Source organism: Schistocerca nitens, chromosome 2 (assembly GCF_023898315.1).
Source record: "Schistocerca nitens isolate TAMUIC-IGC-003100 chromosome 2, iqSchNite1.1, whole genome shotgun sequence".
Lineage (NCBI taxonomy): Eukaryota > Metazoa > Arthropoda > Insecta > Orthoptera > Acrididae > Schistocerca > Schistocerca nitens.
The window spans coordinates 211155907-211174838 of record NC_064615.1 but is presented as its reverse complement, the minus strand read 5'-3'; the positions used below and the strand labels follow the sequence as shown (position 1 = coordinate 211174838).

The 18932-nt window shown below is 44.6% G+C and overlaps 1 protein-coding gene across 1 annotated transcript in view; it reads right to left on the bottom strand.

Annotated features, from left to right (window-relative positions):
• Positions 1 to 18932, bottom strand: part of LOC126235926 (isocitrate dehydrogenase [NADP], mitochondrial-like) — a 143154-nt gene that overhangs the window by 101625 nt on the left and 22597 nt on the right. The window lies entirely within an intron of this gene.

Genomic DNA, 18932 nt, shown 5'->3' with positions numbered 1-18932 from the left:
GGGGCAACGACAATGCATGAATGGCTCTGAGCACTATGGGACTTAACATCTATGGTTATCAGCCCCCTAGAACTTAGAACTACTTAAACCTAACTAACCTAAGGACATCACACAACACCCAGTCATCACGAAGCAGAGAAAATCCCTGAAAATGCATGAAGACGGCAGAATGGTGGAACTGTTCTAATCTTTACTGTCTCGTTCTGATGTGGTAAGCTGCAGCTAGGCCCCTTACACATGGAAACAATGACGTGGTACCTGTGGTAACACACAAGGGTATAGCGCACTGATTCTATAGCCACGTCCCTTTACTAACCGAGTGTTTAATTCCTTGGGAAAAGGTGTGCTAACTGACTTCGACGTATGATCTGGTTTATTAAATTATCGACCTAAATATATTGACAGAGAAACTCACAAGTTTTTAGAAGCACTAAGTCTGTGCTCGCAAACGACAACTGCTTCAGTGTTTCATTGTCTGCTCTGACAGTTCTGAATAACTTCAGTGCTATCGAAAACCCTGTTGCACATAGTCACTGAAGTGCTGCAATCAATGCGAGAAGACAAAATGTCACCTGGACTCTCATTCCAGAGGTGGTTCAAATCCCGTCCTGCAGTCCAGATTTTGGTATTCCATCTTCTCCATATATCGCTTAAAGCAGATTTCAGGATCGTTTCTTTGAAAAGAACACGGCCGATATCCTTCTATATTCTGAGATTGTGCTCCTTCTATGACAGTCATCGACGGGACGCAGAGAAGAGGCCATCCTGCGATACATCCTCATATCGTTAAATCTCAGACAACTTCTGCGATTCAAATTCCAAGACAGAGTGAAACAGGCTGAACGCTGCTATCTAACACACTGGAGAGCACAATCTCGGCACAGACAGTGTGACTAGATCGATTCCAGAAAAACTACAAAGTTTTGGAAAACGTTCTAATTACAGGCCCTACCAATGACAGTTTAACACGTTCTCGCCACGCGGAGTGGCCGCGAGGTTTGAGGCGCCATGTCACGGACTGCGCGGCCCCTTCCGCCGGAGGTTCGAGTCCTTCCTCGGGCATGGGTGTGTGTGTTGTTCTTAGCATAAGTTAGTGTAAGTAGTGTGTAAGTCTAGAGGCCGACGACAGCAGTTTGGTTCCTTAGGTACTCATACACATTTAAACATTTTTGAACACGTCCTCTAATTACATCAGAAGCGAACTCAGCAAACTACCCCCGAAAAGCGCTCGTGTTAATATCAATTTAACGAACACCCTATGCACACGCTTTTTTGGTGACGGCTTCGCACTCAAAGTGGATGGAAAAGCTGAAAGCTTTCTAGCATCAATGACAACCCGTCTCCGAAAATGAACAGCCGTACCACTCGCAAAAACTCGGCACCCGGTAAAGACTGAATAACCTGAAAATTTGTAAAATTCCGCACCACAAACTCTCTTACTCACGATACTTAGTCACCTGTTCGATGTATAGCTAGCCATTTCGGAACAGCGCCAGAGCAATGGAAAGAAGATAAAGTCAGAACGCTCCATAAACCTGGCAAACGACTAAACCCGCCAGACAAAACAAAACACATTGAGCTTTATCACAGTTTGACGAGAAATCAAACAAAATCTGAATGAAGCGAAAACGAGAAAAGGAAGAGCAGTGAGAAAACCGTTCAGTGCCTTTAAAAGTAAAGAAAGAAATGTCGTGTGACTAGAGCCTCCCTTCGGGTAGACCGTTCGCCGGGCCAAGTCTTTCGATTTGACGCCACTTCGGCGACTTGCGCGTCGATGGGGATGAAATGATGATGATTAGGACAACACAACACCCAGTCCCTGAGCGGAGAAAATCTCCCACCCAGCCGGGAATCGCACCCGGGCCCTTACGATTGACATTCTGTCGCGCTGACCACTCAACTACCGGGAGCGGACCAAGTAAAATTTGGTCAACATATCAGACTAACAACCCTAAGAGGCTTCGTTCTTACGTAAAATCGGCGAGCGACTCAAAATCACCTCTTCGTTATCTCAGTGACCATAATGGTACCGATACGGGCAATGACAAACGTAAGTCCGAAATACTGAATTCAGTTTTCCCAACTTATTTCACCGCGGAAGATAGGAGATTATGCGAAAGAACTTGCTCCTCTTCTAGCACCAGATTATCGCAATTCGATGGTGCATCGTCGACGCCGAAGTGTTGTAGAATCACGGAACATGTTTTATAATCATGTAAGTTATTTTGACTTTTGGAGAACGAAAATCTGTGTTAAAATCAAAATAGATTCTGCGAACAAAGATCTCGCGAAACTGAGCTCGCTCTGATCCTGTATGAGACCCAGAGTGCTGTAGACATCGGCAATCTGGTTGATAACACAACGTAAAGGAGGAAGAACCAGACTGTAATGGCGTCAGTGCGTAGATTAAGATACAGGCTTTCGTGTAAAAATAAAATTATTGAGATATCTTAGCACGTCTTTTTATAGTTTCAAAACTGTACTTACTTAAGCCGGCCGATGTGGCCGGGCGGTTCTAGGCGCTTCAGCCTGGAACCGCGCGACCGCTACGGTCGCAGGCTCGAATCCTGCCTCGGGCATGCATGTGTGTGACGTCCTTAGGTTAGTTAGGTTTAAGTAGTTCTAAGCTCTAGGGGACTGATGACCTCAAACGTTAAGTCCCATAGTGCTCAGAGCCATTTTTTTGACTTACTTAAAAAACACGCCTTATATATTATGCTGGACGTTTCACAAGAAGAAGAGTCCTTTAAGTTGAGAATGTCTTTATATTTCCAGAATGAGATTTTCACTCTGCAGCGGAGTGTGCGCTGATATGAAACTTCCTTGCAGATTAAAACTGTGTGCCGGACCGAGACTCGAACTCGGGACCTTTGCCTTTCGCGGGCAAGTGCTCTACCTCTCATTCAGGAAACATCCCAAAGGCTGTGGCTAAGTCATGTCTCCGCAATATCCTTTCTTTCAGGAGTGCTGGTTCTGCAAGGTTCGCAGGAGAGCTTCTGTGAAGTTTGAAAGGTAGGAGACGAGGTACTGGCAGAAGTAAAGCTGAGAGGACGGGGCGTGAGTCGTGCTTGGGTAGCTCAGTTGGTCCGGCACGGTAGCTCAGCGTGTTCGGTCAGAGAGCCGGTTGGCCTCTGTAATAAAAAACTAAGTGTAAGGATCACCCACCGAACTTGAACAGGATGTCTTGCGACGTCCGCAACGACGAAACAACGATCAGAAAGAAAAAAGAAAAATAAAAGTTGGTAGAGCACTTGCCTGCGAAAGGCAGAGGTCCAGAGTTCGAGTCTCGGTCCGGCACACAGTTTTAATCTGCCAGGAAGTTTCTTCATATTTAATAAGTATCACTTTGTTACTAATTGATGGAAATCTTCCTAACTGAAAATAACCTACGCCTCCACCTGCATTCCTGACAGTAGCAACGTCAGGAGACAGTTATAATTTGCAGAACCAGACCTTCACGGTATGTCTGGCATCACTGAGACAATTTTGTCGGATGTTGTATAATTTTTGCTCTGCGACCCACAGACTTCTCGGTAATTTTCACGACTTCTATAACGGACTATAGGGTTGTTGGCGCTTTGATTGGTTGGCAACGTGCGCGCTGATTTACAAGCCTGCGGCGGAGGAGCCACCAGCGAGGTCAGGCAGAACAGGTCCAGGGCCACCAGATACGGGGAGGCAGGCTCCCAGACCTGCGGCAGCCTTGGCGAAGCGGGAGAGAACAACAGGTCGGGGCCCGGCTATCTCAAGGACGCGGCGAGTGTGCCTGGCTGTCCCATCCGCCGCGCAGCGCCACTTAGCACGTGTGTGGGACGTGCGCGTGTGCGGCAACCGCCGGGCTAAATGTTCCTTCCCCCTGAACAGTGAGCGCAGACGAGACAACATCTACACCGAAAAACCTCTAACACGAAACTGAGGGGGGAGCGAAATACAAAGACGGAAAAAATCGCAACACCAAAAAATAATGTAATGAAATTTTGGATATACATTTGTCTAGATCAGGGTACGATTTGTGCTTGTACCAGTGGGGGGGAATGTCTTAGTTAGGGGTTAGTAGAATTATATATGTTACTAGCTTGGACCGTGGCGTTACACATGGTTAAACAGCTATTTATACAGGGTGTTTCAAAAATGACCGGTATATTTGAAACGGCAATAAAAACTAAACGAGCAGCGATAGAAATACACCGTTTGTTGCAATATGCTTGGGACAACAGTACATTTTCGGGCGGACAAACTTTCGAAATTACAGTAGTTACAATTTTCAACAACAGATGGCGCTGCAAGTGATGTGAAAGATATAGACGACAACGCAGTCTGTGGGTGCGCCATTCTGTACGTCGTCTTTCTGCTGTAAGCGTGTGCTGTTCACAACGTGCAAGTGTGCTGTGGACAACATGGTTTATTCCTTAGAACAGAGGATTTTTCTGGTGTTGGAATTCCACCGCCTAGAACACAGTGTTGTTGCAACAAGACGAAGTTTTCAACGGAGGTTTAATGTAACCAAAGGACCGAAAAGCGATACAGTAAAGGATCTATTTGAAAAATGTCAACGGACTGGGAACGTGACGGATGAACGTGCTGGAAAGGTAGGGCGACCGCGTACGGCAACCACAGAGGGCAAAGCGCAGCTAGTGCAGCAGGTGATCCAACAGCGGCCTCTGGTTTCCGTTCGCCGTGTTGCAGCTGCGGTCCAAATGACGCCAACGTCCACGTATCGTCTCATGCGCCAGAGTTTACACCTCTATCCATACAAAATTCAAACGCGGCAACCCCTCAGCGCCGCTACCATTGCTGCACGAGAGACATTCGCTAACGATATAGTGCACAGGATTGATGACGGCGATATACATGTGGGCAGCATTTGGTTTACTGACGAAGCGTATTTTTACCTGGACGGCTTCGTCAATAAACAGAACTGGCGCATATGGGGAACCGAAAAGCCCCATGTTTCAGTCCCATCGTCCCTGCATCCTCAAAAAGTACTGGTCTGGGCCGCCATTTCTTCCAAAGGAATCATTGGCCCATTTTTCAGATCCGAAACGATTACTGCATCACGCTATCTGGACATTCTTCGTGAATTTGTGGCGGTACAAACTGCCTTAGACGACACTGCGAACACCTCGTGGTTTATGCAAGATGGTGCCCGGCCACATCGCACGGCCGACGTCTTTAATTTCCTGAATGAATATTTCGATGATTGTGTGATTGCTTTGGGCTATCCGAAGCATACAGGAAGCGGCGTGGATTGGCCTCCCTATTCGCCAGACATGAACCCCTGTGACTTCTTTCTGTGGGGACACTTGAAAGACCAGGTGTACCGCCAGAATCCAGAAACAATTGAACAGCTGAAGCAGTACATCTCATCTGCATGTGAAGTCATTCCGCCAGACACGTTGTCCAAGGTTTCGGGTAATTTCATTCAGAGACTACGCCGTATTATTGCTACGCATGGTGGATATGTGGAAAATATCGTACTACAGAGTTTCCCAGACTGCAGCGCCATCTGTTGTTGACAATTGTAACTACTGTAATTTCGAAAGTTTGTCTGCCTGAAAATGTACTATTGTCCCAAGCATATTGCAACAAACGGTGTATTTCTATCGCTGCTCGTTTAGTTTGTATTGCCGTTTCAAATATACCGGTCATTTTTGAAACACCCTGTAAATAGATGTTAGTGCCGAAACACACTATTCACGCTTATGCACTATCAGAAAAGCCATCCTTTGTTATATCTTTAAAAGTACATTATAGGTAAAATCATCTACATACAGGTATGCGAGGGGAATCCAAAAAGTAGAGGCACATTTGTGAAAAGCTGTACTTATTCTGATGATAGAAAACTGAAACATATTAATAGTAAGACTTATTAAAAACTTTCAGTATTCAGCTCCACAAATGTAAATTATATGTAAAACCAGAGGAGGGGATAGTCTGATGCAGAGGGGGGGAAATCCCCCCATCCCCCCCCCCCTGCAAATCGCACACTGGTCTAGATAACATATTTAACTGATTTAACCTTGTAAGATCACAGGTTAACGTAAGCGCGAAATGAGCCACTGCAATTTTGAAATGCTGATACATTGGTAACCTGTGTAACCACCAGAATGTTGAATGCAAGCATCCAAACGTGCATGCATTGTGTAGCACAGGTGCCGGATATCAGTTTATGGAATGGAGTTCCATGTCTGTTGCACTTGGTCGGTCAATACAGTGACTTAATGCAAACCTACGTTTCTAGCATTTGTAGACTTAGAGAAAGCTTTTGACAATGTTCACTGGAATACTCTCTTTCAAATTCTGAAGGAGGCAGGGGTAAAATACAGGGAGCGGAAGGCTATTTACAATTTGTACAGAAACCAAATGGCAGTTATAAGAGTCGAGGGGCATGAAAGGGAAGTAGCGGTTGGGAAGGGAGTGAGACAGGGTTGTAGCCTCTCCCCGATGTTATTCAATCTGTATATTGAGCAAGCAGTAAAGGAAACAAAAGAATAATTCGGAGTAGGTATTAAAATCCATGGAGAAGAAATAAAAACTTTGAGGTTCGCCGATGACACTGTAATTCTGTCAGAGACAGCAAAGGACTTGGAAGATCAGTTGAATGGAATGGATAGTGTCTTGAAAGGAGGATATAAGATGAACATCAACAAAAGCAAAACGAGGATAATGGAATTAAGTCGGGCGATGCTGAGGAAATTAGATTAGGAAATGAGACACTTAAAGTAGTAAATGAGTTTTACTATTTGGGGAGCAAAATAACTCATGATGGTCGAAGTAGAGAGGATATAAAATGTCGACTGACAATGACAAGGAAAGCGTTTCTGAAGAAGAGAAATTTGTTAACATCGAGTATATATTTAAAGTCAGGAAGTCGTTTCTGAAAGTATTTGTATGGAGTGTAGCCATGTATGGAAGTGAAACATGGACGATAAATAGTTTGGACAAGAAGAGAGTAGAAGCTTTCGAAATGTGGTGCTACAGAAGAATGCTGAAGATTGATGGGTAGATCACATAACTAATGAGGAGGTATTGAATAGAATTGGGGAGAAGGGGAGCTTGTGGCACAACTTGACAAGAAGAAGGGACCGGTTGGTAGGACGTGTTCTGAGGCATCAAGAGATCACAAATTTAGCATTGGAGGGCAGCGTGGAGGGTAAAAATCGTAGAGGGAGACCAAGAGATGAATACATTTAGCAGATTCAGAAGGATGTAGGTTGCAGTAAGTACTGGGAGATGAATAAGCTTGCACAGGATAGGGTAGCATGAAGAGCTGCATGAAACCAGTCTCAGGACTGAAGACCACAACAACAACAACAACAACAACAACAATGTTGTGGTGATCGGGCAGCCAAGGCAGCATGTAGACACACTGTAGAGCTTGCTGGTTTTCGACAGCGGTATGTGGGCGAGCGTTATCCTGTTGGAAAACATCCTCTGGAATGCTGTTAACGAATGGTAGCAAACAGGTGGAATCACAAGACTGACTTACGCTACTTGGAATAACCATGGGAGTGCTCCTGCGATCATATGAAATCGCACCCCAGGCCATAAGGCCAGGTGTAGGTCTGATGTGTCTAGCACGCAGACAGTTGGTTGCATGTCCCCACATGGTCTCCTCCTAACGAACACACGGCCATCAGTGGCACCAAAGCAGAACTAGATTTCAACAGAAAACACAACAGACTTCCACGCTGCTCTCCAATGAGCTCTCGCTCTATACCACTGAAGACGCGAACGACGAATACGATGGTCATTTCCCTCGGTAGTGCCACGTGGCCGTCCGGCTAGCATGAAATTTGAGTAGATATCATTTTTCAGATGTACAAACACGCCTACTAACGTTCGTTTGTCGCACAACTCCTTTTAGACGATGCGATATCTTTTCGTCAGATTCTTTTTGTCGTCTTAAACATACATGCAAAAACGATGTGTATTTTCCAACTCTTCAGATTTTATTAAATACAGTGAGTTCGTAGAATGACATGATGATAGTACTTCGTACCGTAACCCGTAGTGTACCTACACATTACAGCAATAATTTTTTCGAATATTAATTAAAATACAATAATTAATTTTCTTCTAAAATTAACTCTTGCAGTATAATACTGTATACAGTATAAAGTATTATAATTTTGGGGAGAAATGTGTTTTTGAGTGTAATTTTTAGCATCAAAATCTCTACAACTCGTTAGAGATCGTCTATCGCTTTATTCACCTTGTCATTTAAATGCAAATATCATACTTTTCATGATTTCCCGCACTTTCCTTATAGCAGAGACAGAAATTGGAACGTTGGATCCATTGTTAAATTTGTCGTCATAGTCTAAATCGATTCGATCTGTTGAGCTATCTTCAAAAATATATGTCTAATCGGCGCTGTACATACACCATCATCGATGGCAGCAAATCAATCCAGTGATAATATAGGAACAGCCTAATAATGTAGAAACGCTCTCTCTTACTTCACATACAAAGACAAAAATTACGAAACAATTTTGACACAAAACTCTGATTTCTGCTCACATTCCACCGACGTCAATATACGCATCACCAAATTCGAAAATGACTGAAGTGTTTTGACAATAACAGCAACATCCAAATACAATCGGTAACATGGCAACGGTGGCAATCAGTGTTTACTTTGTTCGACAAACAAAAAAGTCAATAAATCTGGATGACGTCGCAATTGCAGAAAACAGGTGTATTTGTTTGCCCGAGATCTGAATTTTTTTGTTTTAAACGATTTTTGTTTCATGTAAATAGAAAAACTTGTGGAATTACATGCCATTTTGTCAGGATGTGTAATAACCATTTCGTGTTAACCGAATTTTAATTTATTCTCTCATAGCTTGCGAGGTGCCGGGGCTAGCAGTGTATTTAACACTAAATTCTTCTAGAATCCACATATGTAAATGATGCTCTAAGCCCCCCTTATTCTAACTCCGACTTTTGCTGTTGCACATGGATTAAAAAATATACACGAACTGACTGTAATCAACCCTGCAAGTGGAGTAGAAAAGAGTTTGGCACCTGCAATAATTTAATTTGATAAATAAGTTAAATAAATGAAGGTTTCATTAACGTAGTGAGAAATGATAGGGTTGCTCTACCGATTAACAGAATGAAAGTTCTGTCCAAAATAACAATATGATTTATTAAGACTAAACATAAAATAATAAACAAAAACACATGAAACATTTATAACACATCAAATTGGCTCAAATTGGATACTAGAGACACACAGCCAACCCAACATTAATTGCTGCTACCCAAGACAGAACAAAGTTAGAAAAACACGAACAGGTGCGCTCTGCTGAGCTCTGATTATCACCTAGGAAAATCCCTATCTGCCGGTGCTGCGGACATACATTACCAAACTGTCTTCTTAACTGCCAGAACACGATCTGGCGTACCGGAGGCGATGGCTGGTTGCTTCGATGTCCTGTCGTGGTGATGATAATGTCGCGTGTATAGCCCGAAACGAATTATCCTGGTTTGGTTGTTCCAGACTAAAGACTTCCTAGCAATACAAATGCGCCTCTGAGGGAGACGAAGATGGCTCGCCACACAATCACTGACGGTACAGTGATTGATTTTAACAAGCGAAGTCACACTGTAACTCCGATACAGTCAACTTTAGCCAAAACTGCTCAAGACAGACAACATAGGCCGCTTGTACGCAGAACGTTCAATTGCCAACTGTACTCGGAAAGTTACGTTGAAGTCGAAACTTCAGCAACTTCGTCAAACAGTTACAATTAAATAAAAGTATATTAGACAGCCAACGGAAAGCAGGCTGTCCAGAGCAGCGAGAGCTCAGTCTTGTAACCTACTTCGACCGAAAGGCGAGAGCCGACTACCCAGAGCACCCGTACAGGCCGAACACAGAACATTCCCGCCCCCACGACAGTGGCCGTGGTTAAACGTTCCAATCAGCAACTCGAAAACCGGCGGAAAATTCCACTCTATTGCCAGAGCACTACCATTCCACCAATGGAGATTCTTGGCGCCAATTTCTGCGCTGATTTTGCTACGTCACGGAGCTATGCCCTGAGCAAGCCAATCACAGTTACTATTTTGCAGAAAGCGCGGGAATTTTCCCGCCACAACTGCCTGGGTACACAAGTCATTCCCACGCCTCGCTGGTAGCCCGCCAGAAAGTGTTTTCGCTAGTTTCTGCGAAGTAACGGAACCTCTAGCCCAGCCGCTACTTCAGGCCCCTGCGGGCGTGTCTCTAGACAATGTCGGCGTCTGGAAAGCATTCACTCGACTCCCTCACACCCGTCGGCTTAACCCTCTCGAGATCAGCGGAGCCCGCCTGTCACCGGACCACCTGGGTGACGAGAGACGCTGCGTGGGAAGTCCGCGTGTGAAGGAATAGCAACTTTTCACCGCATGCAATTAGAGAGGAAAATCGTAAGATAGAAATATGAGAGGGGGCTCATGCCACCTCTCAAGCTGTTCAGCACAAAAATACTCCGTGCTTATTCACCACATTTCGACACAATATGGATATTCAAGCAACATGATCATTTAGCTGAAGAATATTTTTTGCAAATTAAGTACTGTTCATTCAGCAGCTTCTGGTGGCTTACAACTAAATTACTGAAACATGTATTCTAAGGCTCATGTTCCCTGGCATGTTCACAAAGTCGGACAAACTCTCTCATGGTCGGCGAGCGTTCCTATTTATATTACACAAAATCGAGTATTGCGCATCATACTCCAATTAAATTAATAAGAAAGGCCCAGAATCTTTCAGAAAACAATGTGAACAAAAATATATGTGTGGTGTCACTGCCAGACACCACACGTGCTAGGTGGTAGCTTAAATCGGCCGCGGTCCATTAGTACATGTCGGACCCGCGTGTCGCCACTGTGTGATCGCAGACCGAGCGCCACCACACGGCAGGTCTCGAGACACGTACGAGAACTCGCCCCAGTTGTACGACGACGTTGCTAGCGACTATACTGACGAAGCCTTGCTCTCATTTGCCGAGAGACAGTTAGAATAGCCTTCAGCTAAGTTAATGGCTAAGACTTAGCAATGCGCCAATTGTCACAGTGCGTGTATCTTACGAGTCTCTTTTGTATAGTCAAGAGAGATGTATCACAAGGATTGATTACAAGTTAAGTATATTCCAAAGCTACGTATTTTCTTTACAGCAGTCATAACTTATCCTGTTCCAGACTTGACGCCAGTCGGCGTGTGTGTACGCGTGCCTTTCGGCTTCCTCCTCAGTGTGGCGTGACTAGCTTGTTACGCCACAACAATATGCAAGTAGCCAGTCGCGAAACTGCTACCTTCCCCTCAATAGTTCACAACTCTCAGTTACGCTATAGTTTCAATATAGGAGCGTCTAAGTTACATGGTACACAATTTGTACAAATGTCTAAAAGCTGAAACCACAGAAGTCAATATTTGATATTTATCTATAACAAACTGCTCCTTTCAAAAGGCGGTGTTCGACCAAATAAATAAAATTGTACCAGAAGAGACGTGCTTTTGATAAATCAGTGCGCTGTAGCACTGAAGTGGCATACGCTCATAGTACGCAAGTCACAATACGAAGAGCATCAAACCGATATGTAGTTTCCTGTCATTTTATTATAATAAATCCTACGAAAAACGGCGCGTCTCCGAAAGATCCTCAATGTGCCAGTGCTTTGAAAGAGCTTTATTCATAACAAATACGTTACATTATAAAAACCTAGAGGTTGAACTGTCTGACTTAATCCAATATGACGTCTCCTAAGTGCTCCTTGTGACGTAAAAGCTGTGTTGCATCTCACTGACAACTTTCACCTCCCTAAGGGAAAAATAACTTGGCAGATTCTTCCTTTCACGCTTCACAACGTTGTGGATCGTGAAATTCCACATTGTGACGTCACAAAACTAGACTGGCTCCTCCACAAAACCATCAGCGTCCTGTGAGAGATCCTTTTATTAATCGTCAATGCAACAGTTTAGCACAGGATGTGGAAAACGAGCTGAATCATCGCATTTGATGGCGGCCAGATCGCGAGTTAATGACTTAAAGGACACTCCGTCGTCTTGGTCGTGTAATCACTGCATTTTTCACATGCCAACTTGTCAAGAGTGAAAAGCGAATTTTTCAATTTAAAGAGAACAGCTTCAGCCAGAGTCAACTGCCGTTGGCAATAACGATGGTGACAGCTTTGTTGTTGATTGTCGTTTGTTACAACTGCAGCAAAATCACTGAATAATTGTTCTGCGGCTAACAACAATAACAGCTAAAGTCAATAGCCATATAATTAAGAAACACATCATGAGTATGGAGTAGAGAAACCACCGCCCAAATACAAACCTCTGATCTTGGCGGATCAGGGAGCAATGAGATTAAAATGGGCTCTGGAACACCGTCGTTGGACGTTCAAAGCCAAAAATGTTTTCTGCACTATGTTGTGGCGCATGGTGGCACAACGCGATGGCGGCACACGACTATGGCGTACGACTGCATCTAAAACTAGTGGAGGCGATGAATCCCGTTTGCTGACAGGGGACTGTTCCAACACGTGGTGGAGCTATTCTCCTATGAAAATGTTTACAATGAGTTCTTGAACTACCTACCATCGCCCCTCATTGGTAAATATTACAGGGTCTACTGTTATAGCCTACACCACCCCAGAGCATTTGCACTTACAGCCTAACAACGCACCTTCCTGTATATCATAACAGCTTTGAATACACCACGAAAGGTCCTTGCCACACACACATCCCCCGTCCTCTTGCTGACAGTCTTATCGAGCCCTTCTGGGACTCCCCAGAGTGAGTTGTGCGCCACTTGGACCCAACTCTCGCTCTGTCTCAGTTACTGATGGCGGTTGACGGCCTTTAATCAGGAAGGCTCTCCACTGCTTCTAGCATTTCGTGCAGCCCACGCTTCGACGCGATGCCACCGCCATCAGGCCTTAATGGTTTGACTGTCCCTTAGTTTTCATAGTTAGTAGACTGTCAGTATCTTCGATAATCCGTTTCGCATATTTCAATTTTTGCCTGCACTTACACAATGAATCTCTGCTGCCTTTTTAGGTCATGAGAGGAACTCCTGAGCTTCTCGTCGCAAGTCTAATTAACCTGTTAATCCAGTAACATCTCCATTTTATTTTTAACCGTCGATTTAATTTTCACCGCCCTCCCGCAATACTTTTTAAATTATTTCAGATTATTCTTTCTCCTGTTCACTCTCGGTCCACATATAACGTTTAAAAAGTACTCTGATTAAGGTGTGTGTGTGTGTGTGTGTGTGTGTGTGTGTATGTGTGTGTGTGTGTGTGTTGTAAGGGAGGGAGGGAGGGGAGAGAGAGAGAGAGAGAGAGAGAGAGAGAGAGAGAGAGAGAGAGAGAGAGAGAGAGAGAGCGTACCCCACTCCATGCGGACTGGAAGTGGAGTATCACAAACAGCAAGTGGTCCTATCACTGCATATAACGGCCAACATACGCTGCATAGTTACAAGGGAAAATGTCAACGAAATTACCATGCACAGTGTTCGCGGTATTTCATGATCATATTCTGTTACGCTCTGGGGTTGGTCTCCCTGGCGGATGGGGTCGAAGTATTGACCCCTGTCACGTATTAAAATTTGTCAACCTCTCAACATCCACCCACATAGTGTGTATTAAGCGATAGTTTGACAAGGTCTTAATCTTTAGCAACTGTTCTTTAGTTCCACTAATGACCATTAAAATTGCTACACCACGAAGATGACGTGCTACAGACGCGAAATTTAACCGACAGGAAGAAGATGCTGTGATATGCAAATGATTAGCTTTTCAGAGCATTCACACAAGGTTGGCGCCGGTCGCGACACCTACAACGTGCTGACATGAGGAAAGTTTCCTATGTATTTCTCATACACAAACAGCAGTTAACCGTAGTTGCCCGGTGAAACGTTGTTGTGATGGCTCGTGTTTGAAGGAGAAATGCGTACCATCACGTTTCCGACTTTGATAAACGTCGGATTGTAGCCTATCGCCATTGCGGTTTATCGTATCGCGTCATTGCTGCTCGCTTTGGTCGAGATCCAATGACTGTTAGCAGAATATGGAATCGGTGGGGCCGGCCGGGGTGACCGTGCGGTTCTAGGCGCTACATTCTGGAACCACGTGACCGCTACGGTCGCAGGTTCGAATCCTGCCTCGGGCATGGATGTGTGTGATGTCCTTAGGTCAGTTAGGTTTAAGTAGTTCTAAGTTCTAGGGGACTGATGACCTCAGAAGTTAAGTCCCATAGTGCTCAGAGGCATTTGAACCACTTTTGAATCGGTGCGTTCAGGAGGGTAATACGGAACGCCACGCTGGATCCCAACGGCCTCGTATCACTAGCAGTCGAGATGACAGGCCTCTTATCCGCGTGGCTGTAACGGATCGTGCAGTCACGTCTCGGTCCCTGAGTCAACAAATGTGGACGTTTGCAAGACAACAACCATCTGCACGTACAGTTCGACGACGTTTGCAGAAACATGGACTATCAGCTCGGAGACCATGGCTGCGGTTACCCTTGACGCTGCTTCACAGACAGGAGCGCCTGCGATTGTGTACTCAACGGCGAACGTGGGTGCACGAATGGCAAAACGTCATTTTTTTGGATGAATCCAGGTTCTGATCCATGTTTGGCGACATCGCGGTGAACGCACATTGGAAGCATGTATTCGTCATCGCCATACTGGCGTATCACACGGCGTGATAGTATGGGGTGCCATTGGTTACAAGTCACGGGCACCTCTTGTTCGCATTGACGGCACTTTGAACAGTGGACGTTACATTCCAGATGTGTTGCGACCCGTGGCTCTACCCTTCATTCGATCCCTGCGTAACCCTACATTTCAGCAGGATAATGCACGACCGCATGTTGCAGGTCCTGTACGGGCGTTTCTGGACACAGAAAATGTTCGACTGCTGCCCTGGCCAGCACATTCTCCAGATCTCTCACCAACTGAAAACGTCTGGTCAATGGTGGCCGAGCAACTGGCTGTCACAGTATGCCAGTCACTACTCTTGATGAACTGTGGTATCGTGTTGAAGCTGCATGGGCAGCTGTACCTGTACACGCCATCCAAGCTCTGTTTGACTCAATGCCCAAGCGTATCAAGGCCGTTATTACGGCCAGAGGCGGTTATTCTGGGTACTAATTTCTCAGGATCTAGGCACCCAAATTGCGTGAAAATGTAATCACATGTCAGTTCTAGTATAATATATTTGTCCAATGAATACCCGTTTATCATCTGCATTTCTTCTTGGTGTAGCAATTTTAATGGTCAGTAGTGTATTTTTGTTAAAAATGTTTGTATATTACTTTCTAACGCATCGACCAGAAAATTTGGTTGATGGTACCTAACTTCTATAAAGATTCTTTCTATCTCGACAATTTCTAGCTAACCACTACCTGTCGGAGAGCAGCCGACGTCATTAGTATAAAGCAGTGTTTTTCAATCTGTGGGTCACGACCCCATGGGGGAAGGGGAGGGAGGGGGGGGGGGGGAGGTCGCAAAGCCTTGCTCAGGGGGTCGCGGTCAGTTGCAAGACAACTGTTTTCATAAAGTATTTTTTTTCGATTTTGATTCGCTTCCGCCACTGCCACTTGTACCAGTCCTAGAGGGCTGCACAGGTCTTTCAAGAAACTTGTCCGTTTTATGCTCGCTCACAGCGAAGCGCGAAGACAATAATCACGTCCGTAGTTGCTGGCGTACTCGGACAACTGATTGTAGAGACCGAAAACGCGCGACTATGCCCCCCGCTGACACCTTCCCCCCCCCCCCCCCCCGCCAAAGCCACTACAGCGGCAAAGATTATAACTACATCTCTGCCCGCAGAGCACTGCGACCTCTTTTCACATTGCGCTTCATTTCTCGATCAGTATAGCACCAATAGAAAGAAAATTAAATTCGTGGCCTTTGAAATCGTTGACGTACTTTTATTATGGTTCTGGGGGTCGCCAGAATATTTTTACTCGGAAAGAGGTCGCATATTCAAAAAGGTTGAAAAACATTGGTATAAAGGATCGTGAATGGTGGGTGATTCATTTGTCAAGAATCGATACGTGTGACGGGGCAGCTAGGCCAGCTGGTCCCCATGGTTCTTTTTTCAGCTCTCAACAGCGTTCTATAATCAGCATTTCATGCAAGCCAAATGCGAAGAAAACAACCGTCAGTTACGTGCAGCCACTTGAGAATGAATGTTAGTCTGTTGCCGTTTTTGACAAATAAAATAACTGTTTATAACATTTATCATTCAAGTTGGACGTACCATTTTTTTGCCATCAGTCTTCTGACTGGTTCCTCCGTTGGAGGTTCGAGTCCTCCCTCGGGCATGGGTGTGTGTCTCGTCCTTAGCGTAAGTTAGATTAAGTAGTGTGTAAGCTTATGGACCGATGACCTTAGAAGATTTTGGTAAGGTCTTATGGGACCAAACTGCTGACTGGTTTGAGGCGGCCCGGCACGAATTCCTCTGCTGTGCCAACCGCTTCATCTCAGAGTAGCACTTGCAGCCTACATCCTCAATTATCTGCTAATGTACTCCAATCTCTATCTTCCTCTACAGTTTTTACCCTCTACAGCTTCCTCTAGTTCCAACAGACTTAACAAATGTCCCGCCATCCTGTCCCTTCTTTCTTCTAGTGTTTCCATGAATTCCTTTCCAAGCCGATTTTCCGGAGAACCCCCTCATTCCGTATCTTACCAGTCCAACCAATTTTCAACATTCGTCTGTACCAACACATCTCTAATGCTTCGATTCTGTTTTCCGCTTTTCTTACAGTCTCTGTTTCATTACCATACAATGCTGTGATCCGGACGCACATTCTCAGAAATTTCTCAAATTAAGACCTATGTGTGCTTCCAGCACACTTTTCTTGGCCAGGAATGCCCTTTCTGCCAGTGCTAGCAGCTTTTTTTGTCCTCCTTGCACCGTCCGTCATGGGTTATTTTGCTGCCTACGTAACACAATTCATTAACTTCTTCTACTCCCAGAGCAACAATCCTGATAAGTTTCTAACTGTTCTCATTCCTGCTACTTCTCATTACTTTCGTCTTTCTTCGATTTATTCTCAATCCATATTCTGCACTCATTAGATTGTTTATCCATTCAGCGTATCCTGTAATTCTTCTTCACTTTCACGGAGGACAGCAATGATATCAGTAAAGCTTATCATTGATATATTTTCACGTTTAATTTTAATACCACTCTTGAACCTTTCTTTTACTTCCGTCATTGATTCTTCGATGTATATTAACCGTCTTTCCCTATAGCTTACCCCTGTTTTTCTCAGAATTTCGAACATCTTACGCCATTTGGCATTCGAACGCTTTTTCCAGGTCGACATATCCTATGAACGTGTCTTAATTTTTCCTTTAGTCTTGCGTCCAATATCAACCGCAACGCGACAGTTGCCTCTCTGGTGCCTTTACATTTCCTAAAGCCAAAGTCGTCATCGTCATCATCATCAAAGAGGTCTTCAATTTTTTTCCATTCTTCTGTATGTTATTTTTGTCAGGAACTTGGCTGCTTGAGCTATTAAACTGATTGTGCGATAATTATCATACTTGTCGGCTCTTGCAATTTTCTGGGTTGTGAGGATGACGTTTTTTCCGATCGCCAGTCTCTTACAGTCTACATCCCAACGTGAATACTCGTTTTGTTGCCACTTCCGCCAATGATTTTAGAAATTCTGATGGACTGTTATCTATCCCTGCTGGGTTTAATTGAATCACCTATCACGGGGGCCTGATTATGAACTGACGACTTTCAAGGGTTAAGTCTCCGACGTGACATCCGGAACGTGTTCATATTACGCAATACCGAGCCCACAGCAGGGGAACGCTTGACTTGCTCCTACGTCATCCCGTGGCCTTTAGGGACGTAGCAGTGTTGTTTAGTCAGGCACGATAAGGAGATTGAGAAATTCAGACCCCCTGTGACGACTTTGGAAACTTCCGATTCCGATAAACAAAACAAGTTCGTACGTTGACCCAAGAAATGACGCAAACTGAGGAGGAGGAAGAGATTAATGTTTAACGTCGCGTCGACAACGAGGTCATCAGAGACGGAGCACAAGCTCGGATTAGGGAAGGAAATCACCCGCGCCCTTTCAAAGGAACCATTCTGGCACTTGTCTGTTAGGGAAATCATGGAAGACCTAAATCGGGATGGCCGGACGCGGGTTTGAACCGTCGTCCACCCGAATGCGAGTCCACTCAGAGTGCTAACCACTGCGCCAACGCCCACGGTGACAACTAAATGGACCATAAGCGATACTTGCTGGTGTTCAAAACCACTCAAGAGCCCGGACCGCACAAAATATTTTTTATTCAAAACAACCGGTTTCGACAGTCTTAGCTGTCATCTTCAGGTCCTGAATTTTTTTTTAGTAAAACATGTTCATTTTACGCTGTGTTCAATTGGTTCGCCAACCATTTATAAACGACCTATGTACATTTTAATGTGGAAAAAATCCCGTCACGTCTCAGCATGGCATTTTTCACTTTAACAAACCATTGTTGGAGGGTGAAAAAGTGTCAAAAAAAACAAGACTTACTGAGGTTTTAATTTCAGACCTTTGCATTGGTAGTCTGACGCTCAACTATTTATCCACAGAACAAAACTTATAAAGAGTAACAGTCAGTACTAATGTACTATTTCCATATGCGATATGAATGAAAATACAGTGTGAGAGCTTATTGGTTTTAAGGCTTTGGACTGCTCTCGAACCCCACTTGTCCGTGCTAATGTACGTATGCCCTGGGTTCCCTGAAGGTTATTCAACGAAACGCCGACTAATTTCTACCCCCTTTCCTTTTCCATCTAAGATAACGGTCTCCCTCTAAACACCTCGACGTAGGTGTGATGTTAAAGTCCAGTATTCGTTTCTATAAACACCAGCAATGTGATTGAATTTCCTCATTATGAGAGTATTG